Raw genomic sequence first — 17,535 nt, 5'->3', positions numbered from 1 at the left:
CAGTGAACGAGAATTTATTTGAATATTTCAAGATAGCTAGAAGAGAAGAATTTTCTTATTCCCAAAACAAAAGATAAATATTTGAGGTGATGACTGTCTCAGTTACCCCGATTTGATCATTACATATTGTCTACAGCTTGGGTCCCCAACCCTCCTGGCCACGGATCTGTACCAGTAGCCTGTTTTTGTTTTTCTTTTTTTTTTTTTTCTCTCTCTCTCTTTTTGAGACAGAGTCTCAGTGTGTGCAGCGGTGCTATCTCAGGTAAATGTAACCTCCATCTCCGAGGCTCAAGTAATTCTTCTGCCTCAGCCTCCTGAGTAGCTGGGATTACAGGCATGTACCACCACACCTGGCTAATTTTTGTATTTTTAGTAGAGACAGGGTTTCACCATGTTGGCCAGTCTGGTCCCAAACGCCTTACTTCAGGTGATTTGCCCTCCTCATTCTCCCAGAGTGCTGGGATTGCAAGTGTGAGCCATTGCACCCGGGCTTTTTTTTTTTTTTAATTTGACAGGGAGTTTTGCTCTTGTTGCCCAGGCTGGAATGCAATGGCATGATCTTGACTCTCTGCAACCTCTGTCTCCCAGATTCAAGCCAGTTTCCTGCCTCAGACTCCCAAGTAGCTGTGATTACAGGTATGAGCCACCATGACAGGCTAATTTTTGTATTTGTAGTAGAGACAGGGTGTCTCTATGTTGGTCAGGTTGGTCTCGAACTCCCAACCTCAGGTGATCCACCTGCCTCAGTCTCCCAGTGTGCTGGGATTACAGGCGCGAGCCACCGTGCCCATCTCACCTGTTGGGAACTGGGCAGGCAGCACAGCAGGTGAGCAGCGAACGGGCTAGGGAGGCTTTATCTGTGTTCACAGCCGCTCCTTATTTCTGGCATCACCACCTGAGCTCCACCTTCTGTCAGATCGGTGGCGTCGTTAGAGTCTCATAGGAATGCAAACCCTACCGTAAGCAGCACATGCGAGGGAGCTGGACTGCATGCCCCTTATGAGAATCCAATGCCTGTTTATCTGTCAATGTCTCCCGTCACCTTCAGAAGGGATGCTCTAGTTTCAGGAAAACAAGCTCAGGGCTCCCACTAATTTTACGTTACGGTGAGTTGTGTAAATATTTCATTATATATTACACTGTAATAATAACAGAAGTGGGCCGGGCACAGTGGCACATGCCTGATATCCTATCCTTTTGGGAGGCTGAAGCAGTCGGATCACCTGATGTCGGGGGTTCAAGATCAGCCTGGCCAACATGGTGAAACACCGTCTCTGCTAAAGGTACAAAAACTGGCATGGTGGCAGGAACCTGTCATCCCAGCTACTTGGGAGGCTGAGGCAGGAGCATTGCTTGAACCCAGGAGTGGAGGTTGCAGTGAGCCACCATCATAGCATTTTGGGAGGCTGAAGTGGGCGGATCACCTGAAGTCAGCAGTTCGAGACCAGCCCGGCCCACAGGTGAAACCTCGCCTGTAATAAAAATACATAAATTAGCTAGGTGTGGTGGTAGGAGACTATAAGCTGACTTACTCGGGAGGCTGAGGCAAAAGAATTGCTTGAACCGAGGAGGTGGAGGTTGCAGTGAGCCAAGATCATGTCCCTGGACTCCAGCCTGGGCAATATATGAAGATTCTGGTTTTGTTTTTCTTTTTGTTTTTTAAAAGGCAAGCCAGTTACAATGGCTTATACCTATAATTCCAGAATTTTGGAGGCCAAGATGGAAAGATCACTTGAGGCTAGGAGTTCCAGGTAAACCTGGGCAACATAGCATGACCCCATCTCTACAAAACATTTTTTAAAAATTGTGCACAGTGGCATGTGCCCATAGTCTCAGCTACTCAGGAGGCTGAGGCAAGAGGATTGCTGCAGCCCAGGAACTGGAGGCTGCAGTGATCCATGCTTGTGCCACTGCACTCCAGCCTGGGTGACAGAGTGAGACCCTGCCTCTCAAAAAAAAGAATTCAGAGTAGAGAAAGGTATGAATTGTAAGTTCAAGCATTGCACGTCTTACATTTCCTTCAGAAGTGTTGATGCGTGCCCCAAGAACTCTGCATTCATTTCCCAGCGCTGCCTTAACAAAGTACCCTAAACTGTGTGGCTTCAACCACAGAGATTTATTCTCACAGTTCTGGAGACCAGGGGTCTGAAATCAAGGGATTTTTTATTGTTTGTTTTTTCTCTGAAGGCTGTGAGAGAGGTCTGTCCCAGGTCTCGCTCATGGATTCTCAGAGCCTCCAGAGTTCCTTGGCTTGCAGGTGGTCTTCTGTCTCTGTCTTGAAACCGTCTTCCCTTTGTAGGTGTCTTTGTCCACACATCCCCTTTTTATAAGGACACCAGGCACACTGGATTAGAATTCACCCTCATTACCTCAGCTTAGCTCGATCACATGTGAAGAGGCTATTTCCAAATAAGGTCGCATCCACAGACCCTGCGGCATAGGGCTTCAGCGTCTTTCGGGGAGACAGAGCACAACGCATAACACTATAGATTTGCAAATATTTTTAGTTTGAGTTTCTGGGTTTTATTTTTTATTTTTTAGTGTCGGATGAGTGATGTGATGATACCGTAACAAGGTTTGAGAATGGCACATATAATAAAAAAGCCTGATAACCCAATTGTCATGCTTAGGTTTTGGTTTTTTAAAATTTTAGTTTTTCTTGAGGCAGGGTCTTGCTGCAATACTCATGCTGGAGGGCAGTGGTGCAATCATGGGTCACCGCAGCCTTAACCTCCTGGACTCCAGCGATCTTCGCACCTCAGCCTCCCAAAGAGCTAGGATTATAGGAATGAGCCACCACCCCCAGCTTTTCCCTATTTTTTGTTTGTATGTTGTTCATTTTTCTCAAAAAACACATCTTTTTATCTGTGCATGCTGGCTCATGCCTGTAATCCTCAGTACTTTGGGAGGCCAAGGCAGGTGGATCTCTTGAGATCAGGAGTTCAAGACCAGCCCGGCCCACATGGTGTAACGCCTTCTCTACTAAAAATACAAAAATGAGCTGGATGTGGTGGTGCGTACCTGTAATCCCAGTTACTCGGGAAGCTTAGGCGGGAGAACCACTTGAACCCTAGAGGCAGAGGTTGCAGTGAGCCAGATTCATACTACCACACTCCAGACTGGGTGGCAGAGCTAGACTAACTCAATAAAAGTGAAATATACATACATATAAACGTGTACATGAACACACACACACACACACACACACACACATACACCTTGGCAAATTTTTTATATATTAGCATTCACTGGTACAATCTAAATTCTATGGTAGATTTTATTTAGATTAATACAATCTAAATACTATTCTATTAAGTGCTACAACTCAAAAAAATAGGCCATGCATTTAAATGATTCAAAGTTCAAAAACTATGAAAGAGTATAGAACCGAGTCTCCCATATGGCAGCTTGTGGCATATGTGTTTATGAAATCTATGTGAGGCTGGATACGGTGGCTCATGCCTGTAATCCCAGCATTTTAGGAGGCCGAGTCGGGTGGCTTACCTGAGGTCAGGAGTTTGAGAGCAGCCTGACCAACATGGTGAAACCCCATCTATACTAAAAACACAGAAAGCAACAGGATGTGGCGGTGAGTCCATATAACCCTATCTACTTTGGAAGCTGAGGCAAAAGAAGTGCTTGAACCTCGGGGACAGAGGTTGCGGTTAGCCAAGATCATGCAACTTCAGTTCAGCCTGGGCAACGGAGCGAGACTCCATCTCAAAAAAGAAAAAAAAATCTAAATAAATTAACATTTAAGAAAATGAAAGATTTGGTTCTTTGGCTGCGTGGGCCACATTTCAAGTGCTCCACAGCCGCAGATGGCCCGGAAATATGGTCTTTATTGCAAAAAGTTCTATCAGTTGGTGTTGGTGCAGCCTTAAAGCCGCTCTCCCGCCCCTCCTCGAAGCCAACCACTGTTACGGTTCCTTTGGTGATTCTTTTCCGAGATGATCTATGCACACAATCAGCACGTGGAGTTAATATATGTACCTAATAAAATCAGCATCTCCCGTGTAGTGGAAATGACCATGTAATAGTCCATGGAATGGAATGTATTCAGCTAGTTTCATAATGAAGTGCTCTTGAGTTTTTCCCAGGTTTTCTGTTAAAATTATTCTGTCGAGAACACCATTCTCTCACAGAGTAAATTTTTAACAGTGGAATTCCCTGGCCAGAAGGTTTATATGTTTTTCTCATTTCTTTTCTATTTTCTTTCTTTCTTTTTTTTCTTTTCTTTTCTTTCTTTCCCTCTCACTATTCCCTCTTCCTACTTTTTTCTTCCCTTTCCCCCTCTCATCCTCCTCCTTTTTCTCTCCCACACTTTTCTCTTTCTTCTACAAGGTCTTGTATTTAATGGCATAATTCTAATTCACTGCAGCCTTGAACCCCTGGGCCCAAGGGATCCTCTTTCCTCAGCCTCCCAAGTAGCAGAGACTAAAACCTGTGCCCCCATGCCTTTCTATATTTTTATTTTCTTTTTAGTGGAGATGGGTCTTACTATATTGTTCAGGCTCGTTTTTATCTTTGTAGGTGCTTTTCAAGAGATCTTACCAAAAGGTACCTGGATAGAACTTAGTCACTTGAAGCTCTTGTCCTTGTGTTGAAATTTTGTGTCTGCCTCCTCCATCCCGGGGAGATTTAAAACTTCTATCCCCTTTTCAGGCAGATCCGTGACTTCAAAAAGTGTACGAATGTTGTGAGGCAAGGCGGAAGGATCACATGAAGTCAGGAATTTGGGCCCAGGCCGGCCAGGAAGGTGAAACTCTGCCTCTACCAAAAATACAAAACTTACATGAGCGTGGTGGTGCACGCCTGTAGGGCCAGCTTCTCAGGAGGCCGAGGCATGCGAATTGTTTGAATCTGGAAAGAGGATGTTGCAGTGAGTCGAGATCGTGCCGCCGCACTCCAGCCAGGTACAAATAGCAGCTTTAGACTGGATCTCGCCGGGCATGACCACTGGGCACGTTCAGCATAGGATCACCGATTCTGCCTCAGTTTTCAGTGTCTTCTCTGGGGCCTGGAGTGTAGCATCTGAAGCCGAGCTGGATGTCTTGCTGCATAAATACTCTCTCCACTTGCACCTGTGCCATCAGTCTGGGTGAAGACTCATGTCAGGGGAGAGCCGTCGTCCTCCTACAGCCCCAGCTGTCTGATGGCTGAGACTTCTACCTCATTTCCAGAACTCCCAGGGGCCTTTGAACGTCTTGTTATTTGCTACATATCCAAGCACAGATTGCCCGTACCTCCCCTCAGACCTTCCTGCCACTCTCTATAGAGCTGCCTGAAGCCTCGAAATGTTTATTTGCCTTTGGAGAAATTCTACTTCCATCTGCCCCAGACTCATCAAAATTACAGTAACAGCCAGCACTCCAACTTTCTGGAGCCTGTTCCAGCAGAGAGGAAGTCTGTTCTTCAAGTCCTCTTTGTAACCCCATTTAAGATGAGGAAACTGAGGCAGATGAGCTCATGAATACAAAGTGCCAGAGCTTGGGTTCAACCTCGAATCCCTGGGCCCAGGGGTTCGAGGCTCGTGTTCAACCTTAGAGTTTGTGGGATTTAAGGTTGATGTTGGAAGCGTTCTGTTTGGCACCCCCTACCCTGGTGTGTGGGGGTTGTGTCCTGGGTTGCCTGCAGAGCCCCAGTTTATGCCTGCTGACCTGACGCATTTGTGACTAGCGTTGTCTTTAACTGCAAAACGTCGTGGTTTGGGAGAGAAATTCTGTGCTCACCCAGTTCACCCGCACCCTGAGGAAGCTCTGACACCACCGCACAGCTTCTGATACATACTGGAGAAAGCCAGCGCTAGGAGGTGCCTGTCAGCAGGAAGAGCTGCAAGCATCTACATCCACATGTAGACATATCTGTACACATACATTCATATACACACATCCCTATATATACATGTCTTTACATCCACACACACGTCTGTACACCCACACATTCATACACATGTCTACATATAGACACCTTCATGTACACATCACTGTACACACAATCCATATCCACACATTCATACACACCTATCTGTGTATTTTGGTATAGCTGTATACATACACATCTACACACATCCATGTACAGATAAATCTGTACACAGATGCATACACATTCGTCCACACACATCTGCACATACGTCGGTGGGGATCAGGGAAATACAGCATTAAGTAGTGACGGTCTGATAATAGCTAGTATTTTTTTGACATCTTTTGGGTGAACTGACTAGCTAGTGGCTATCAGAGGGGTGTGTGAGGTGTGTCTGCAGGTTGGCAGGGCCATCAAACGCGGTATTTGTAGTTGCTCGTGGCTTTCCTAGAGGATCTCTCATGTGGAGCCTTGGAGTGTAGTGAGCTGTTCCTGTGGCCCGCCTGCCAATGTCTGCACCAGTGACCAACAAAATTCTGGCTTCACGGGCCTCAAGGACTTTGGATTGTACAGTAAAAAACGCTATATGCCATCATCGGACGTGTCTGGTCTGCAAGTGGAGATCCGTTGCCAGCGGGATGGGAGCTGGAAGAGCCAGGAGGATGTTGCAGTCAGACAGATTCAATAACCAGGGCTGGAGCTGGTGTGCAGCGTAGGTGGCAGATGAGGTAGACTCTAGTCACATTCCATAGCGACGGTCGACTGAGTTCCTGATGGATCCAATGAGGGGGTTGTCAAGGAGAGAAGAGGAGTCCTCTGTGTTTATAACACAGGTTTCTAATTTTGAGAAATCCGGAGTTTAAAAAATTGGGGAAGGCCTGGGCATAGTGGTTCACACCTGTAATCTCAGCACTTTGGGTGGCCAATGTGGGCGGATCACTTGGGCTCAGGAGTTTGAGATCAGCCTCGCCAACATGGTAAAATCCAGTCTCTACTAAAAATACAAAAATTAGCTGGGCACTGTGGTGTGCGTCTGTCATCCCAGCTACTTGAAAGGCTGATGCAGGAGAATCATTTGAACCCGGGAGGCGAAAATTGCAATGTACCTAAATCCTGCCACTGCATTCCAGCCTGGGTGACAGAGTGAGACTCTGTCTCAAGAAAAATTAAAAATTGCGGAAGAATCGGCATAGAAAGCCATTAGCTTGGCTATCTCCTGCCCTCTCTCTGGTCTCAGCTTGTGTAATCATGGCTGGGCTTGCTGTCCAAGCCTGTCATTTCAGATGACACCAAGGCCTTTTCAGGGCTAGAGAGACCTGCTGCCACCCATGGTCGGCAAGGCTGAGTGGTTTTAGGCACAGCTGGAGATGAAACTGGTGATGGGGGCAGCCCCGTCATCTTTACAGGGAACCTCACACAGCAGGTGGGCAGCAAGCTGGCCTCTCCACATCGCTGAGCCATCTGCTGAGTGAGCAGGCCCATGTGACAGGTAGGAGATGCAACTCCCTGTGTCCTGTCTCCTCCGTGACCAGGCTAGGGTGTGGGCCAAATGCCTCCTGATGATCTTCATCACTTCAGTTTCTCAATATCAACATCCCATCTAAGGACAGACTCAGGCTCAGTGTGAGCCCCCAGAACTTCCCACAACCTCCAGCTGTCCCCACAAACCATAAAATAGCAGATTTTGGGTTGTTCTTATTCTCACCCACAATAAGAAACATATGTAAAACATTGGCCTAAAATACACGGGGCATTTAAAACACACACACAGGCTTAGCAGATGCTGGCACTGTGCCAGAGCCAGGGCGGTGACACCAGGGTGTGCCGCTTATGTTTTCTGAAAGATTCTAAGGTAAGGACAGGAGCTGGGGCTGGGGGCACTCGGAGCGGTGGCTGTTGACCACCTCACGTGGGTGTTTGGGAGTCATAACAGCTGGCCCATTTCCACCTGTCTGTTCTGGATGACCTTCAGTGTTGCAGACGCAGAAGCTTCAGAAGGTGAAATTTATTTAACGACCCATGATGTGTAGTTAATTCTTTTGTCATCTGTCCTATTTGATTTTGTTTCATTCTACTTCTTTTTTTTTTTTTTTTTTTTGAGACAGAATCTCACACTGTTGCTTGGACTGGATGCAATGGTGCAATCTTGGCTCACCGCAGCCTCTGCCTCCTTGGTTCAAGCGGTTCTCCTGCCTCAGCCTCCCAAGTAGCTGGGATTACAGGTGCCTCCTGCCATACTTGGTTATTTATTTATTTATTTGTATTTCTGTAGAGGCGGTGTTTTACTATGTCGGCCTGGCTAGTCTGAAACTCCTGACCTCAGGAAATCTGCCTGCCTTGGCCTTCCAAAGTGCTGGAATTACAGGAATGACTCACTCTGGCCGGCCTCATTCTACTTTATCCTTGGTCCAAGCACAGTGCCCCACACCTATAATGCCAGAACTTTGGGAAGCCAAGGCAAGAGAATTGCTTGAGCCCCGGAGTTCAAGACCAGCCTTGGAAACATACTGAGACCCCTGTTTCTACAGAAAAAAAAAGTGGTGTGTATATATATATGCACATGCACACACACACAAGTTAGCCAAGGTGGTGGCACATGTCTGTAGTACCAGCTACTTGGGAGGGTGAGGTGAAAGGATCGATTGAGTCTTGGAGGTCAAGGCTGCAGCGAGCCACGATCAGGCCTGTCTGTGGGCTGTTGTGCAGGGCACAGGTGTTGACTCTTCAAGGATCCCCCATTCCCAAGGACCCTGGGGTATTCCTGAGTCCTTTTTTTGCCTGGGGCTGGGGGTGTCGGTACCTGGGGGCTGATCCTTTCATTTGCCTGCTCTCTATCCCTGCAGCACCGATGGAAAGGAAGGAGGCTGGATGATGAGTGGCTGCCCTGGATGCCAAGCTGTTCGTGTCAGGACTGTCAGGGCTGCATGCCCTTGGCCTGCTGCAGCAGCGGGGCTGGCTGTGGACCGAATCCCTGAGTATCCCATATGGCCTCCTGGGTAAGGCACTGCATGCCTGGCTGCGGGGAAGGTGGAGGTGGCAGGGCCTTCCCCGGTTCCTGTGGCTGTGGCTCTGTGAGCTAAAATACGCTGTCACCACAGGATTTTCCAACAGTCATTCTGTGGGCTCTGAGTAGGACTTAGTAGCTTCTCATTAGGAAAAAAGAAAAAAAAGTGTGTCTGTTTAGGGGACATTCATTCATCTCTTAAGACCTCCCCACCGACAGGTTTTAATGGAGTGATGGGCGAAGCAGACCACAGGGCTGGGAGAACACGGCAGAGGCCAGGCTGGGCTTGGGCCTCCTCCTCTTGGAGCCCTGGTGGAGGGCTGCCTGGCAGAGGAGGGTAGGGGTTCTTTGATCGATCCTCACAGCTCAGGCAAAGCAGCCAGCGCACCAGTGCAGCACTGGCCAGAGGCTGCAGACAGAGAGCGGCTCAGACGGCGCCTACAGGCTTGGGCCGGGCCGCACACTCCACTGCACACAGATCCTGGCTTTCAGTCACAAGGCGGGTGCCCTGGCCAGGTGGGATGTCCAGAGAGAGTACCTGAGTCTGGCAAGTGGCGATGTGAGTACCCTGAGCTCATCCCCAGAGATGAACTTGCTTCCAATAGCATAGCCATATAGAAATGAATCCAGGGCTGGCACTTCAGCTTCAGTCTTATGTCTATTCATCTAGGATTGCTTCAGCCCTGGAGGCAGAGGTTGCAATGAGTCAAGAATGTGCCACCGTACTCCAGCCTGGGCAACAGAGTGAGATCTTATCTCTAAAATAAACAAATAATAAGTTTACAAAAAAGCCAGTCACAGTGGCTCACGCTTGTAATTCCAGCACTGTGTGAGGCTGAGGCAGGCGGATCACGAGGTCAGGAATTCAAGACCAGACTGGCCAACATGGTGAAAGCCTATCTCTAATAAAATACCAAAATTAGGCAGTCATAGTGGCGGCTGCCTGGTTCCAACTGCCCTCCTGGCAGGACTAGGAACTTCTGACCTCTCCACCATCCGGGGCTAAGACCTTGCCCAATGTCAGGGTTGGCGTCTCTCTGACTGGCTGTTGAATGTCACCTCCATAGCCTCTCTGCTGTGCCAGAGTCCCATGGCCACCCACAGGGCAGTGAATTTGAAAAAGTGCTCAGGACTCTGCACACTATGCTGTTCACAGCTGTCATTGACTACAGTGAGAGGAGGCAGGAGTGTTGGCACAGGGAAGGGGGCCGGGGTGGAGTCTAGTGTGCACCACGGCCAACACCTAGTATCGTTTGCCAGTCCCTGTGCCTTCACATGGGACGCACTTGTCTGTCCCAGCACTATGTCACCCAGGGTGTTTGGTGTGGCTGCCTAATTGGCAGGTGCTGCTCGGCTCAGAGCACAGTGTCAGACTCCTAGGAGGCAAGCAGGGGTCTCGAATAAGCCACGTTTGTACAAACAGTTCAGATGCAGAGCACCTCGTATTACTCCTAGGATTGGTGGGAACCCTCCCCCAGTCCAAGTTCCCAGACAAGCTATGAGCAGGTCATGCAGAGGCAGCTCGGGTCTGCTGTGACAACTCACTCGCAATCTCCAGTGCCTGCTGCTCTATTCCTTTTCCTCCACTCCCGCCATCATCTTAATCCCAGGAAGAGGCCCTATCTCTTTGAGGCCTGGGCTGGGCCTCTGAGCTGCCCAGAGGCCTCATGGTGGGTGTTGGCTGCCAGTTGCAAGGCCCCTGGCCACACTGAAGGACTCCTACCTGGAAGTGATGCTTCGGCCCCTGGAGGAGGTGTGGAGGGAACGGGCAGAGGAGACCATGTGGTGGCTACAGGCCTGGGTGCCCGGGATGCCAGGCAACCAGGGTCCCAGGCCTATCAGGTTGACCCTGGGGGTCATGAAAGGCACCCTGGAGCTGGTGAGTGAGAGCAAGGATGAGATGTGGCTGGCAGTTGAGGATGACCGAGACAGTTCTCACTGTCCCCTCCCTTTCCAGGTGGCCCACCAGATGCTGTCCTGCGCTGAGGCCACGTTCTCATGGGCACTGAAGAGGCTCTGCAAAGCCCTGCTGGACCTGTATGGCCTCACAGCCAGGAAACGCTGGGTTTGGGGTGTCGCATCCAGCGTTCCTGCCACGTATCAGTTGCAGTGCTGAACCCTTCAACATGCTCTGACTCACTGACTACTTTGACTGCCCTACACAGAGGCTTCTTCACCCCTTATTGCACAGGAGAGGAAACTGGGGTTTCTTCCTCACTCCAGAGAGACCTCGTGAGCACAGTCCCAGTGCAGGCAGGATTTTAGGAGCTGCTGCGGAAGAGTGCAGTGGGCAAAGATGACCCCTGCCTTCAGGAAGCTCAGTTTTACTCAGAGACAGAAACGAAGCCCAAGAAATCATCTACAGCAGAGTATGCACAGCTCCCTGCAGAAAGCCCGAGAATCACCTCTTAAGCAGGCCATTCTGCTCTGTCACATTTCCTTGCTTTTGCTTTGTAATCATCTTTTTTTTTTAAATGGAGTCTTGCTTTGTCTCAGTTGTGTGATCTCAGTTCATTGCAATCTCTGCCTCCTATGTTCAAGTGATTCTCCTGCCTCAGCCCTCCAGGTTGCTGGGACTACAGGTGTGTGCACTACTGCACCTGGCTAATTTTTTGCGTTTTTAGTAGACAGGGTTTTGCCACTCCAGGCTGGTCTCAAACTCCTGACCTTCAGTAATGTAACCCTTTTGGCCTTCTAAAGTGTTGGAATTACAGGCATGAGCCACTACTCCCGACCTGTTATGTAATCTTTGAAACACATAAAAGCCCTTCTTTCTTGCAGGCTGTGCAGAAGCCGGCTACAGGCTGGGTGTGGCCCACCGCTCATCGTTTACCACCACTGAGCCATACCTTAGGTGGCAAATGCTTGAGATGGAACATTGGTGAGACGGTGAGCTGGGGATCCTATGGTGTGGCCATGGCCAGCTTTGAGGAGAAAGTACAGTTCAAGCAAGAGCCACGGGGCCAGTGTGGAAAGAGAGCTCCAGGTGGGGGCTCCACTGCACAGAGGACTGGGAGAGGGATGTGCTTGGCCTGTTTGTTTTTGAGATGGAGTCTCATTGTCCGTCACCCAGGCTGGAGTGCCGTGGTGTGATCTCAGCTCACTGCAACGTCTCTCAAATTCAAGTGATTGTCCTGCCTCAGCCTGCCAAGTTGCTGGGATTACAAGCATTCACCACCATATCCGGCTAATTTTTGTATCTTTAGTAGAGGTGGGATTTCACTGTATTACCCAGGCTGGTCTCAGAATCCTGGGCTCCAGAGACTCGGTGCTGGGATTATGGGCATGAGCCACCATGCCTGTCCTGTTTGAATAGCAAGGAGATGGGGCTGATGTGACTGGGAGGTTCCAAGGCTAGGGGATGAGAGGAGGACTCTGGCTTCTGCTCTGACCTAGGAAGGCTGTGGTCACCCTTTCACTTCAAAAGGCCCCTTTTGTCCCTGTGTTGAGAACACGGGGGTGGTGGATAGAAATGGGGAACCCAGTCTAGAGCAGGGGCCTGGGGACCAAATATCCTTTTCCCTCACAGCCGTGATGCCCACCAGGAACCGGGCTACAGGCAAGGGGGCCGCCCCTTCTTCCATGCCGGTGGCCTTGCAGAGCATCTGGATTCTGGGTCTGCCTCTTCCTGGGATATCTCTGCATCGGCTCTGTGTGCCTCAGTTTCCCCAGCTGTAGAATAGGGACTGGACCCACATCATGGGGAAAAGGCTCCACGTAATACAAGTTCCCGCTCCTGCCACCTTGCGGTCAGAATGTAGGCTGAGGAAGGGAAGAGCTCCCAGGGCGGGGCTTTGGCTTGGTTGAACAATCACCTGCCTGGTTATTCGCCTACCCGGTGAGTGGAATCTCGTTGGGATACCAAAAAATGGATTTAAATTGCAGTGAGGGTGTCGAAGCTGCTTCCCGCTCCCAGCTGCAGGGCCTCTGGGCTCCCTAAAAGGTAAGCGAGTCCACCCGCCCGTCCCCCTCAGTGGCCCATCAACAACAGAGTGTGCAATATTTCTCTTCCCACTCCACCCCCACATGAGCCGAGATCTCCCCGATCATTCAGATCTCACAGGCTTGACCCTACTCTACATATTGAGAAAGTTCCAGTCCTCCCCTCAACTGTAGAAATTGCCTAGACCTGTCGGTCAGGCACACCAGCTTATGCCTGTAATCTCAGCACTTTGGGCAGATCACTTGAGGTCGGGAGTTCGAGACCAGCGTAGCCAACATGGGGAAACACTGACTCTACTAAAAATGTAAAAATCAGCCAGGCATGGCAGTGAGCGCATGTAGTTTCAGCTACTCTGGAGGCTGAGAAAGGAGAATCACTTAAACCCAGGAGGCAGAGGTAGCTGGGAATCGAGATCGTACCACTATACTCGAGCTTGGGAAACAGAATGAGATTCTGTCTCAAAAAAACAAAACAATTTCCTACACCTTCCAGCTCCTATTGTTTGCATCCACACACAGAGTCCCCATGCTGCCCAAGACCCAGGGGGCAGATCAGACATGACATAAGATATCTGTGTCATCAAAATAGGGCAGCTTGTTTCTGTCCCGGCGTCACCCACCACCTCCGCTGTCATGCCAGCCTCTGTGCTCCTCCAGCTCATTATGGGATTTTCTAGAACAAGGACAGCCCTCCCCAAGATGCACCCCAATGCTGTCCATGGCAGAGCTCTTCCTGCAGACCTGTGAGCTCCCCCTCTGCAGCCAAAGAAAGCACGGCTCAGCAGCTTGTCCTGCGGGTTCCCTCTAGGAACTACTCAGTGGTGGTGATGCCGCTGCTTCCTGGGGGCGATGTGGTGTGGGGGACTGGCTACCTGATGGAGGAGAAGCTGCCGTGGCCACTCCGACACCTGTCCAGGGCCAACATGCCATCCGAGTTCTACCGGCTCAGATGCCGCCTGCTGCAGGGTCTCTGGAGGCATGAGTCCTGCCCCGGGCTGTGCCACCCTACTCCCTGGGAGCCCCCCACCCCGTGGGCACAACAGCAGGGCCATGCAGTGGCAGGGACTGTGGGGGCACAGGGAAGCCTGCAGAGGTCTGTGGCATTACCGTGCTAGGCCCAGAGCTTATTGGACTTCCCAAGGTCCTATGGGACTAGGGCTGAGGCTGCACATCCTGCTTTTCTCCAGATTATATGACCTTGCCCAGAAGTGCAGCCAAGGGCGGTGCTGGGATGACGAGCTCTGGGCTCCCGAGAAGCTTGCCTGTGGCTCAGGTGAGTCTGCTAACATCCGTGGACTCAGCTTCCTTTACTGTGAAATGCAGGTAACCACGTGGCTTACTCACGTGGGTAAGGAGCATGTATGGTTTTTAATGCACGAGGAAGCCCCTCATGTCCGTGTGGGAGCCACCGTACCCAGGCTTGGCAAGTAGCGGTTTATCGGTGTGCGACTCACATGGAAGTCTACGGCTCCATAGAAGCGTGGGTGTAGTCAGGTCTTAGCAGCACGCTGATCTTGTAAAAAAAAAAAAAAAAAAAAAAAAAAAAACAGCCTGGTCTTGAAGTCCTGTGCGTGTGACCATGGGCTTCTCTGTGCCCCTCAGTTCTGACAGCTGACCACGGGGCTGGTAGCGCCTCCTTTGGGATGCTGGCCCTGGCCAACAGGTGTCTGGCTGTGCACTATGGATGGTGCTTTCCCACCATGGGCACGAACACCCCCAAGGCACAGCTCAGGGGCTACACTGGCCGGACTGGTCAGACCTGTTCCTTCACAGGCCATCTCTTCCCTACCGTGAACAGGGCTGGTCTGCAGGACACCAGTGTCATGTTTGAGGTAACCGTTGGCCATCCACTTAAATGGTCAATGTTTTTTCCCCACTTGAGCAGCTTCCTTGAGATTAAATGGATGACTTGTATAATTTTTTTTTTTTGAGACTAGGTCTCACTCTGTTGTCATGGTTGGAGTGCAGCGGTGCGCTTTCGGCTCCCCGCACCCTTGACCTCCTGGGTTCAAGTGATCTTCCTTCCTCAGCCTCGCAAAGTGCTGGGATGGCTTAGCACCACCGTGCCCGGCCGATGTGTGAATTTTAAGTGCACGATTCAGTGGCTTCCAGTTTATTCAGAGTTGTGCATGCCTTACCACAATTGTTTTTAAAAGCTACCAGTGTGCCTGCTATGTCCATGGCTGTGCCTGCTCTGGACATCCGATGTAAACAGAAGGATGACTATGTGGCCTCTGAGCCAGGCTTTGTTACTTAGCACAGCAGTTTTGTAGCGGGTCTGGGGACTCCATTCCTCGTTAGGGCTGAATCGGGCCATAGCCATTCAGCTCACGTCATCCTGAAGCTGGTGGGGGATCATTGGGCCTCTGGCCGCCGCACCAGGGGAGGGGGACTCCTGGCCTCAGGGCAGGCTAAGCCAAGGCTCTAGGCATAGGGGTACCCAGCAGGCATCGTGCTCCCACTGCGGTGGATGGAGCTGGCTCCACTCAGCGTGACTTTGTGGCTGCTTCTCCCCAGACCACGCCCTGGTTGCCGGGGCCCAGCACGTGGTGACTTTTGACGGCCGGGTGTGGGACCTCAGCGTCCAGTGCAGCAGCATCCTCCTGGCCCAAGACTTTGCTCACAGCACATTCTCACGGATGCTGAGTCGGACAGGCTCGGGGCTCATGGCCCTGACCTTGGAGCTGAACCATGTGACCCTCATCTACTCCAGCCTTTAGGTGAGGAGGAGAGACCCGAGCTTCCCCTGGAGACCTATGCCTGTGGCAGGTTGCCTGGGGGATGGCACTTTCAAGCTCGTCCCCTGGCTGTCGGTCATCCCTCCCGCCCACTTCCTCCGGTCCACAGGCCTACAGGCTGTACAACTCCTCCATGCCACGGGATAGCCATCCAGACCTCCGGCTGCCTTTTGCCATGAAAAGGAGGGAGGTCCCCAGGATTGAGCCGGCCAGTGAGGACGGGGTCTCCATGTCCTGTGACATGGTCACCGGCATCTGCAGCCTGAATGTGCACCTGTGGCACCACGGTTAATCTGGGCCCTGGCAGAGTTGGCCCACCATCAAAATCCTGTTCGGGATGCACCATTCTCAGCTTCCAGTGCAACAGGTCCCCGAGCTGTAGGCAGCCACTGTGGTTGAGAGGCTGGCACCAAGGCCGAGGCTTTCTTCCCGCATCCCTTGGATATATGGCTCCAAGGTGGAGTTGGCCTTTCTGTGGTCCCTCTGCCAAAGAACACAAAGGGCAGGCCTGGATTCTGGCCACTCGTGCTGATGATGTGGAGAGGGGATGGGGGGACACATGCTGTCCTCAGTCTCTGTGCTTTCTCTCCTTCTTCTGATGAGGGTTTGGGGCCAGAGCTCTGGGAGTCTGGGGTGGAGGGATTTTACCAATCCTTCGTGTGCCTGAGGCTCATCTCTCATCCAGGACCCCTGGGGGAGGATCAGGGGCTCTCAGGATCACCTCATCTTTCCTCCTCCCCACAGGCATATCCGCTGGCCTTCTGGACAGCAGCAACAACGAAGCAGGCACCGATCTGATGTTGCCGGACGGCTCTGTGGCTCACAGCCTGGAGGAGCTCAGCCCGGCCTGGCAGGTGAGCAGGTGCACCTGCTTTTCTTCCCTCCGGCTGAGTGTCTTGAGGGCCGCTCACTGCAGAGTCCCAGGAGCGGCAGGTGGCCTGCCTGCTCTGCAGTGGTCTTTGCAGACCCAGGGTTGGGTGGAGTCTCCCGCTAAGGCCAATGTATGTGGGGGAGCCACATGGTTCAGCTGCATGCATGAGTCTTGCGTCTGTCCCACCAGGTGGATGGTGACTGCAGGGCCACCGAGAAGCCTGAGCCGACCTGCCCAGGACAGAGCCCCGCCCACTGGGCCTTCTTCCAGGACCCCTCATCCAGCTTGGGGAATTGCTTCCGGGTGGTGAGTGTGAGCCTGTGCCCTGGAGCACAGCAAGCTCTTTCCCCAATCTACCCTGGGGATTGGCATGGAGCAGAGGCCTAGGCTAGAGACAGTGACTGGGGGGCTCTGATTTCAGATGGAGCCTGCACCATTCCTTAGCCTTTGTGTTCAGGACTCCTGTGGCACCCGGGAGCTCCAGCCTGCCTGCACTCTGGCAGCCACCTATATCCACCTCTGTGCCTGCAGCTTCGTGTCCCTGACCCTCCTCCACAGTGCGGTAAAGTGCCCCATCTGGCGGGCTAAGAGTCAAAACAAATCATTTAAGGCCCGATACAGCCTGGATGTGTGTCTCCTCCAAATCTCACTATTGTTAGAGGGTGTACATCCCTCATGGATGGTTTAGCATCCTGCGTTTGGTGAAGTGTGAGTTCTTGCTCTATTTGTTCAACTGAGAGCAGTTTGTTTATAAAGAGCCTTTCCTCTCCTCTCTCTCTTTGCACACACTCCCATTTTTGCCACGATCGTAAGCTTCCCAAGGCCTCACCAGAAGGCAAGCAGATGCTGGAGCTGTGCTTGTACAGCCTGTAGAACTGTGAGTCAATTATATGTCTTATTTATGATCTACCCAGGCCGGAGTGCAGTGGCACAATCTCACCTCACTGCAATTTTCACCTCCCAGATTCAAGCAATACTGCTCCCTCAACCTCCCAAAAATACCAGCAGGTATTTTTGTAGAGACGATGTTTTTCTAAGTTGTCCAGGCCGGTCATGAATTTCTGACCTCCGGTGATCCACCTCCCTCGGCCTCCCAAAGTGCTGGATGACAGGCGTGA

General features: G+C 51.2%; 2 long non-coding RNA genes and 1 pseudogene across 2 annotated transcripts in view; 2 read left to right on the top strand and 1 right to left on the bottom strand.

Annotated features, from left to right (window-relative positions):
* LOC144581201 (uncharacterized) overlaps positions 1 to 11,358 on the top strand; it is an 82,792-nt gene extending 71,434 nt beyond the window's left edge. The window contains exons 2-3 of the long non-coding RNA XR_013531757.1: positions 8,706 to 8,858; positions 10,824 to 11,358. This is a non-coding gene — a long non-coding RNA (uncharacterized LOC144581201). The remainder of the gene's footprint in view (positions 1 to 8,705; positions 8,859 to 10,823) is intronic.
* LOC144581262 (small nucleolar RNA U13) lies at positions 2,542 to 2,639 on the bottom strand (annotated as a pseudogene).
* Positions 11,359 to 12,240: 882 nt separating the features above from the next.
* LOC144581034 (uncharacterized) overlaps positions 12,241 to 17,535 on the top strand; it is a 7,387-nt gene continuing 2,092 nt past the window's right edge. The window contains exons 1-4 of the long non-coding RNA XR_013531564.1: positions 12,241 to 14,081; positions 15,326 to 15,528; positions 16,291 to 16,400; positions 16,607 to 17,535. The exon at positions 16,607 to 17,535 is cut by the window's right edge and continues 2,092 nt beyond it. This is a non-coding gene — a long non-coding RNA (uncharacterized LOC144581034). The remainder of the gene's footprint in view (positions 14,082 to 15,325; positions 15,529 to 16,290; positions 16,401 to 16,606) is intronic.

Source organism: Callithrix jacchus, chromosome X, assembly GCF_049354715.1.
Source record: "Callithrix jacchus isolate 240 chromosome X, calJac240_pri, whole genome shotgun sequence".
Lineage (NCBI taxonomy): Eukaryota > Metazoa > Chordata > Mammalia > Primates > Cebidae > Callithrix > Callithrix jacchus.
The sequence above is the reverse complement of the archived record's forward strand: the minus strand, read 5'-3'. Positions and strand labels throughout refer to the sequence as shown.